Consider the following 8,195-nt stretch of genomic DNA (forward strand, 5'->3'; position numbering starts at 1 on the left):
AGTTGATCTTGATTTTATTTTTCACAGGCTGAAAATGATTAATTTTGAGGATTAAGACTTGGAAGGAATAATTTATTTTTATAAACTATAATGAACTATTTGAATATAAATATATTATAGATATAAAATGTAATGTAATTAAAGGAAAATTCTTAGAACCAGGAGAAATGAAAGCTCTTTGGTGTCAGCAAATCAGAAGAACCTGATTTTAAGGTAAAAGTTAACTTGAGTACATTTGTGTGCATTTTGAGTGCTTTTACAGACTAAAAAGAATAAACAAAGCTGGGGAACTAGGGAATTCTTTTTTTAATTTTCTCAATATATTTCAAAGTAGCAACATTATTTTAATTCACAATTTGTACTATTACAGGGTGGCCAGCAGGTATGAAGTTTACTAGGAGAGGATGATGGGAATAAAATGCCAGAAACCACAGATTGCAAGTCAGAAGGGACAATACCTCCTCCAAAAGTAAAATGACAACAACAAAGTGACAAGAGGTGAGAGAAAAGAAAAAAAGGGGAGAAGAGGGAAGGGGAGAAGAGAGGGCACTGTAATAATAAGTACTACAGGTCACAGACCTTTTATTAAATCTTTTTAAAAAAAAAGTGTTTTACAGGCAGTAAGAACATTTCATTCTTCTTTTCCAGTTTTTTTTAAATGAATACTCTCCACCTATTTGAAAACATAAACAAAAAACTAAAATAATTCAGTATCTCAAATGACCCATGAATCCATCAAATTTAAGTCCTAATAGTCAAACACTGATAATAGGCTAGTAACATTAGAATTTATGACAAATTATTATAGTCTGCCAGTCATAAGCTGCAAGCCTGTAATACTGACATTTCTCTGATTCTATTGTAGAACTCACCAAGATTCAAGTCTCTCATTTTGTTTTTGCTAGCCCCAAGTATTTTTTTTTCCTTTTAAAAGGAGGAAGAAAAGTTAATTTTTAAATCCTGATAATTCAGTAATTTTTGTATTATTTCCACAAGGATTAGGGGAGTGTGTGTGAAGAGAGAAAGGGTTAATAAAACAAAAAAAAATCTCAAATTGCAACATATACAGAAACATATTTCCAAGATGAAGGGGAAAGGTCTTGTAGCCGCACCAAACAAAGTTGTAAGACCCAAGTTGAAGCAATAACAAATAACTTTGGTTGCAGAAGTCAAATCTGAAGAGGAAACAGGTAAAAAATGAAGACACAATTGTAAGGATATACAGTCCCTGGGATTCTTTTTCTGCTTCAGTGATTTAGTTATAAATATAGAGTATTAGTCTTTCTATACATGTAACAAATGCCAAACTCACTACCATGAAATTTCTAAACAGGACTCTTTTAAATTTGTTAAAAAAGTAAATATAACATACTTTTCTACCCCTTCTTTCAGTTCAACTTCTGAGCTGAAATATTACATGTAACAATAGCTGGTCCTAACTCCTAAAAAAGGTTAAACCATATCAACCTCCTTCGTCAGGATAAAGAGCTACATAATTTCTATCATACTTGCTTTGAATTTCAGCATGAGAAAAATTTCTCAAAGCAACTCAAATGGAACAAGTCAAAGAAAAGGAAAGCTATGAAGGAGAACAGAAGACCAGCACATGACACAAGTACTCTGAAAAACTCGAATCTGCCATTCAAGTAATGAAAACACCCTAAAGGAGACAACAAACAGCATCTACTATAACAAAGTCAGCAAAATAAAATGCAAATAGCATGCTAAATGGCCCTGCGAGGCTGTCTGCTGCAAGACGTAAGTATAGTGATTCAGTCTACCACTCCTTTGGATCCTAAAGAAGGGGTTCATCTGAAAGTCAAAATTCTATTCTTGTATTTTCTCTTGGTTGTCTTCAGAGACTGGTTTGTGGTTTTCCTCTATGTTATGCAGACCACTCTTTTAAATCCCAAGGGCAATAATTTTCATATATTTAAAGACCTCTTAAGAAAAATGGAGAAAAGAGCATGAGGCCTCGGTAGTGATGCTAATGGTTACTCTTCATCGCTTCTTTTGCCGTCATGATCAGTGATGTCAAGCTCGATAATGGTTTGGTCAGTTTCAGGAAGGGAGGTTGTAACAATTCTTTTGCTGAACCCCTTTTCTCCACATACATTTTGAAACAATGATTTAAGAAATCCAGAAATATTGGAGAAAGTTTCTCTGCATTCTGATGTTCTGGGTTCCTTTCATTGCTATCAGGTACAAGACCTGCAAGGGGTTCTCACTGAGATACAGAGGCTCTCCTTCCATCATCTCAATAGCTATGATGCCCAGAGACCCTATGTCTGCTTTGGGGCCATATACTTTCCATGTGACCACCTCGGGTGCCATCCAGTAAGAGATCCCAACCATGATGTTGTGTTTGCTCTGCTCGGGAGTGATCTGAGCACAGAAACCAAAGTGGGTAAGTTTAACAGATTCTTCCCTTCCTAAAAGCACACTGTCACTTTTGATATCTCTGTGGGTCACTTGATTAGCATGTAAAAGCTTTAATGCCTGTAAACTTTCTCTGCACACAGCAGCGATCTGTGCTTCATTCATGCACATCTCTGTGACAACATCCATAAGGGACCCATCAGCCCAGGTACTCCATGACTACAAACAACTCGTATCCCACAATGCAACTGTCCAAGAAGTTAACTGTGTTGAGATTCTTTAATTCTTTCATCACCATAATCTCATTAAAGATCAATTCTTTCTTTGGCTGTTTCTGTAAATTAATCTCTTCCATAGCAACCTCCTGTCCAGTGCCATATCATTAGCAGTGAAAACAGTACCAGAAGCCCCTTTTGCAATTTTTTCATATCTCGTGTATTTCTTCTTAGGGTCATTTATGCTCACAACAGTTCTTAATTTCTCCACAATCTCATATGTCATCTTAGTCTTGTATCTGTCTGTAGATTTGGCACCATTACAATCATGAGAATCACCCACTGGTGCAGCGATGGGATCAATTAGAGAATGTGTGTAAAATGAATTTGCATGTTCCGGCCCTGGGGCAATGACAAGAGGAGCAGCGTTTTCATCATGATCTTCCTCAGTCACCACTGCTGATGGTTCTGATCTTGCTTGTGTTCCTGGAGGGAAGTTATCTTTCTCAGGAGGAGTGAAATTTAGATACTTCTCCTTCACGGTGTTGGAGTCGTAGAACTTGAGGAAGTCCAGCACGGCCTGTTTGTTCTTCTGCTCTAGTTTGGTGATGTTGGAGGTCTGCAGTAAGCAAGCCCACTGCTCCGGCATACCAGTAATTTCTTCAGTAACATCGTAAAAGCCAACATGGATGGTGTGCTCAGAATTCAGACAGAAGAGAAATCTCTGGCCGTTCTTTTTCTTTCTACTTCCTTTCTCCGTGCCTGATAATATGGTGATGATTTTATTCCTGAGCTTTTTTCCCCCTAAAGGTTTCAAACTGTGATTGGCTGACAAAGGAGCTTTTCCTCAGGTGCTAAAGATGGGACTACTCACTAGCACGGGAGGTGCTGGGGGCTTGTCTTCCGTTCTCCATTATCAGACTTGATTCGGGATTAGGAAATGGTCAGCATATGAGTTTTCGGGGTGCTGCAGGCAGGGCCAACCTGGCAAGGAGCTGCTCACCGGTTTTCCGCTAGACAGGCAGCGTGTGATCCCCACGGCTGGGTGAAAGGAGGGCAGGAGCCTTCTGCAATGCCAACTACCCTGTCTGGAGGAGAAGAGCACTAGGGAAAATTTAGAAGCATGAAAGGTAATCAAAACTTAAAGAAGATGGAGGAGGAAATTTTTTTTTGTATAAAACTGCATCTTCTTTATTTCTCATGCTTTAATTTCAGAACAAAAATAAACAAAAAATAAGATCAGAATACGCAACAACCAACCCTGCTGTCAAATTACGGAGGGATGGGGCTTGAGGACCTTGCTTCCTGCTTTCCATACAGGGCAGGAGAAATCACTAGACACCAGCAGAGGGAGCAAGGTGGGACAGGGCCACTCAGGCTGCTGGGGGAGCTGTGGGGACACTATACCGAGGGCACAGGATTCCTATAGTGGAAGCTCCTAATCAGCTTCGTCCATCCGAGATGCATCCTCATCCCCTTCCAGAGGAGGGACCTCATCAGGAACAGTAGCCCTGAGCTCCTCCGCGGTCGCCTCATCTTCATCAATGCCCAGGCCCCGCTTGAAACATTTTCTCCTCCAAGAGTAGCAAAATGAATTTGAAGATTGATCTTAATGCCGATTCTGTAAATTAGTGGTCTAATGTTGAGAGGTTCTGTTTTCATCTAAGCTCATCCATTTGTTGAAAAAAATGATGTAATATTAACCAGCTGAGAATGAAAGGAAATAGGTACAATGGGAGGGATGTAAGGGCTGTGAAGTAAATGTATGTTAGCTAAGAGCAATCAGAAATAATGGAAGCCCAAAATTAAAATATTCCTAGTGCTATACTGACTCCAATTGTGTTAGTGAACATTTATTAATCGTATCATAGCACTATGCTTTTTCTGCAAATGGTTTAGTAGACCCAATACAGGAGGGGTGATAGAAGACTCTTGAATTGTTTATGATTTTTGTCAGTTATGATTTTTTGTCACTTGGGTGACATTGTGAGAGTTTGAAGATGAGAAAACTTATATGAATGTAGCATAGAGGGGAAAGGAAATGAGCAAGTTGCTATAGTAGGAAAGAGCAGAGTGATCTGCATATCTAAATAACCTTAGTGACCCAAATATATAGGTCTTCGTTGAAACGATGGAGATTTGAATTTAAAAAACTAAGAAACCTTGGACATTGACCAATCTTGGAAGTGAAAGAGATATGAATTTGAACAGACAGAATGTGTGAATTCGAGAAAGACAAGAAAGTGTGACATTAAGGTGCCTGACATGTCAACCAATGAATGCTGTACTCAACCAACACCCTAAGGTGATTGTAAAATGTACATACTGCGAACATGTGCTGATGAAGAAATTTAAAAGCAGATTATCATTAGGTGGCCAGGAGCATCAGAGAAGGCACTAGAACTGTGAGATTTGTCAATTATAAGAAGTTGAGAGTCAAACTAATGGCACAATCCTCTGGTGAATGACATTTTACCTTGAGAATGGAAGGAAAATCGTGATTTTGAAGAATGGACATATTTGTCTTCCAAAATGGAACACTTTTGACAATTCATCACTTTTTCTGTAGCAGCTATAACAAATTATCATGAGTGGTTTGCTTTAAGAAACAGAAATTAGGCATGGTGCTGCATACCTGTAATCCCAGCTACCCAGAGGCTGAGGCAGGATGATCGTAAGTTTGAGTGAGATGATCGTAAGTCTCAGTGAGACTCTGTCTCAAAATAAAATAATAATAACAAAAAATAGAACTGGAGATGTAGCTTAGTGGCAGAACACCTCTGGGATCTATAACCAGTACTGCAAAATGTTGCAGTGAGAGTATATCTTAGCAGTAGGGTGCTTGCCTAGGATGTGTGAAACCCTAGGGTCAAATCCCAGCATTTCAATCCATCAATCAGTCAATCTCTCACAATTCTGGGGACCAGATATTCAGTTTTTCTGGGATGAAAACAAGGTGTTGGCAGATGCATGCTCCCTTCAGTCTGTCTAAGAAGAACTCTGTTCCTTGCCTTTTCTCAGCTTCTAGTAGTTGTCAATATTCCTTGTCATGTAGCTGCTCTGTAATCATGTTCCTTTCAGTGTTGTGTATGCTAAATTTTTCTCTGCCCCCCCATAAGATATATGCTATTAGATATAGACTCACCCAGATAACATCCTCACCCCAAGATTCTCAACCATATCTTTTTTAGCATATAATAGTCACAGATTTCAGGGATTAAATGTGTATATCACCAGCGCCATTATTTAGCCTGTTACTGAGAGCAAAAAAATAGTGTTGCAAATAATTGAATAGCAGCGACAAGTGTCACAGACTGTCACAAGACAGATAAACCAGGCCATCACAGACAAGCCAGAATATATGATCATCCTATTTAGAGGCAAATATGAGAGTTTCAGATTTCTGAAATACTGTTCCATAATTACAAATAAGACAGAAATCATGGAAAATTATTACTGTCCATTCACAAAAATAGATTATGGAGCAAGCAATTTTCCATAAAATAGAGGCAGGAAACTGCTACTCCACACAATATTGGCAGGTTCATCCTAGTGAATATAACTCAGTACTAGGGTGTATTGATTTCATGACTGTGTAGTAGGTACTTTGAACAACTATATACAGAATTCCTGGAAAGGCAGTATTTTTATGGAAGATGTGGCAGTGAATGTTTTGTGAAGAAGTTTGAAATTGAATGAGTACTGAATTTAAATCATTGATAAATACAGATAGAAAAAATGTAGTGAGAATAGCTGATTTTGAAATGCTTGACATTTATTAAAAAACTTTCATTAAATACTTAACGTCTTCCAACTTTTATACACTGATAAAAACATCAATGTCTCATAAAAATATAGAGTGATTTTTAAAGTAAATTAATAGTTATTCAGAAATATGATAGGCAAAGTCCAAAAAAAATACTAGAAAGATTCCTTTCTCCCCACAACCTGCCAACATTTGGAAACAGCCCATTTGCCCATCAGTTGGAAACTGGATAAAGAAGATGTGGTTTTTCTATAAAATGGAATACTACTCAGCCATAAAGAATGAAAATTAGATTCATTCATAGGAAAATGGATACATATTGAAGATATACTCCTAAGTGAAATAAATAAGTCACACATGTGCAAATACCGAATAGTTTCTCTGGTGTGAAAAACTATAATAGTACATAAGATCCTCATGATATAATTGACCATGTGAAATAGGAAGAAAAGGGCTAAAAATATAGGGAAAGTGGGAAGGGTGGGGGAAAGGTAATAAGGTAAAGAAAAAAATGAGAAAATGAAAAAATGGAAATAAAATGTTTGTAAATGGGGAGGAGAACAGGGTTGAAGGGAGGGCAGGGACAAGGGGAAAAAATGAGAACCAAGACCTGTCATGTAAAGGTACAAGGTCCCAATGATGAATGTAACTGTACTGTATACCTAAAATGTATACTCATTAAACTCAATGAGGGAAAAAAATACTAGAAAGAGTGGGTCTTCCTGGCACCCTGAGAATGGGCTTCCTTGTGCCTGGCTCTGTTCTTGGGATCAGTCAGGACAGATGAGATGGGCATGAGTCACTTCCTTTCCCATTCTCTTGGCCAAAACAAGTTTTATGAGGTAGAGAAGCATAGTCCTTTCCCAGAGACAAGGTGTCAATTTTTTAAATGATTTCTATTCCCAAGAAATGACAAAAGCAACACACAACAGTGTTTACTTTTACCCAGTTTGCCCCAGTGAAAATATGTCATGTAACTACAGCCAGAAGACTGATACTAGTTTTATGAAATGGCATTACATGAGCAGATTTGTAAAATTACCATTAATACCATTAATACCCGAACCCTCCCACAGTGAGGAGAGCTTGCTTGCTCCCCTTTACAGCCACCTTCATTTTCCCAAACCCTGCCAAATCCTGACCCATGCTAACCAGTAACCTGCTCCCCAGTCCAGAATGGAATATACAGCATGGAAACTCTGGGGATTGGCTTTTTCCTCAGCACAGTGCCCTTGAGGTCCATCTCATTTACCTGTGGGCATGATTTTTTTGGTTTCTTTGTTTGTTACTGAGTAGCCTCCTAGGTATGGAGAAACAGAGGGCAGGTTTTGAACAGTAAGAATCTAGCAGACTTCCCTGCTCTATTTCTTAGTGATGGAGACTGGTGGGGCTGTCATTTCCTTAGACCCTATGGAGTGGGGATGATGCTGCTGAGCCAGGTACACAGGGAACCTGGGCGACATTCCCATCACCTCTCTCAGAAGTGGAGAATCCCAAGAGGTACTTGGCTGATCAACTTATTTCATGGAAGAAGTCAGGTCTCCTTTTGAGGGGCTGTAGCAGGATTTGAGATGCCCACAAATCCTACCACCACCTGGTGGGGCATCATAGTCCACTGGGCCTCCAGTAGCTCATTTTAAGGGAACCTCTGGCTCAAAGGAAAAGACAAGGTCTTGTCTAGTTCAGGAGTCCTGGGAAGGGCATCATGGTATGGAGATACAGTGGATAGTATACAGTGAATAGTTTAGAGTGGTTTGTTCATCTGTTTTTCACATATGTTGAGCAAAGAGAGTGGTTCAGACAGGATCTAACATTTCTTCCAACTGTAATTCCAT

At 38.8% G+C, this 8,195-nt stretch overlaps 1 pseudogene; it reads right to left on the reverse strand.

The window, feature by feature from the left end:
- Window positions 1–1,987: 1,987 nt before the first annotated feature.
- On the reverse strand, window positions 1,988–3,288 carry LOC104870541 (annotated as a pseudogene).
- Between the last annotated feature and the right edge of the window lie 4,907 nt (window positions 3,289–8,195).

Source organism: Fukomys damarensis, unplaced genomic scaffold (assembly GCF_012274545.1).
Source record: "Fukomys damarensis isolate Sample0158 unplaced genomic scaffold, DMR_v1.0_HiC HiC_scaffold_39, whole genome shotgun sequence".
NCBI classification, from domain to species: Eukaryota; Metazoa; Chordata; class Mammalia; order Rodentia; family Bathyergidae; genus Fukomys; species Fukomys damarensis.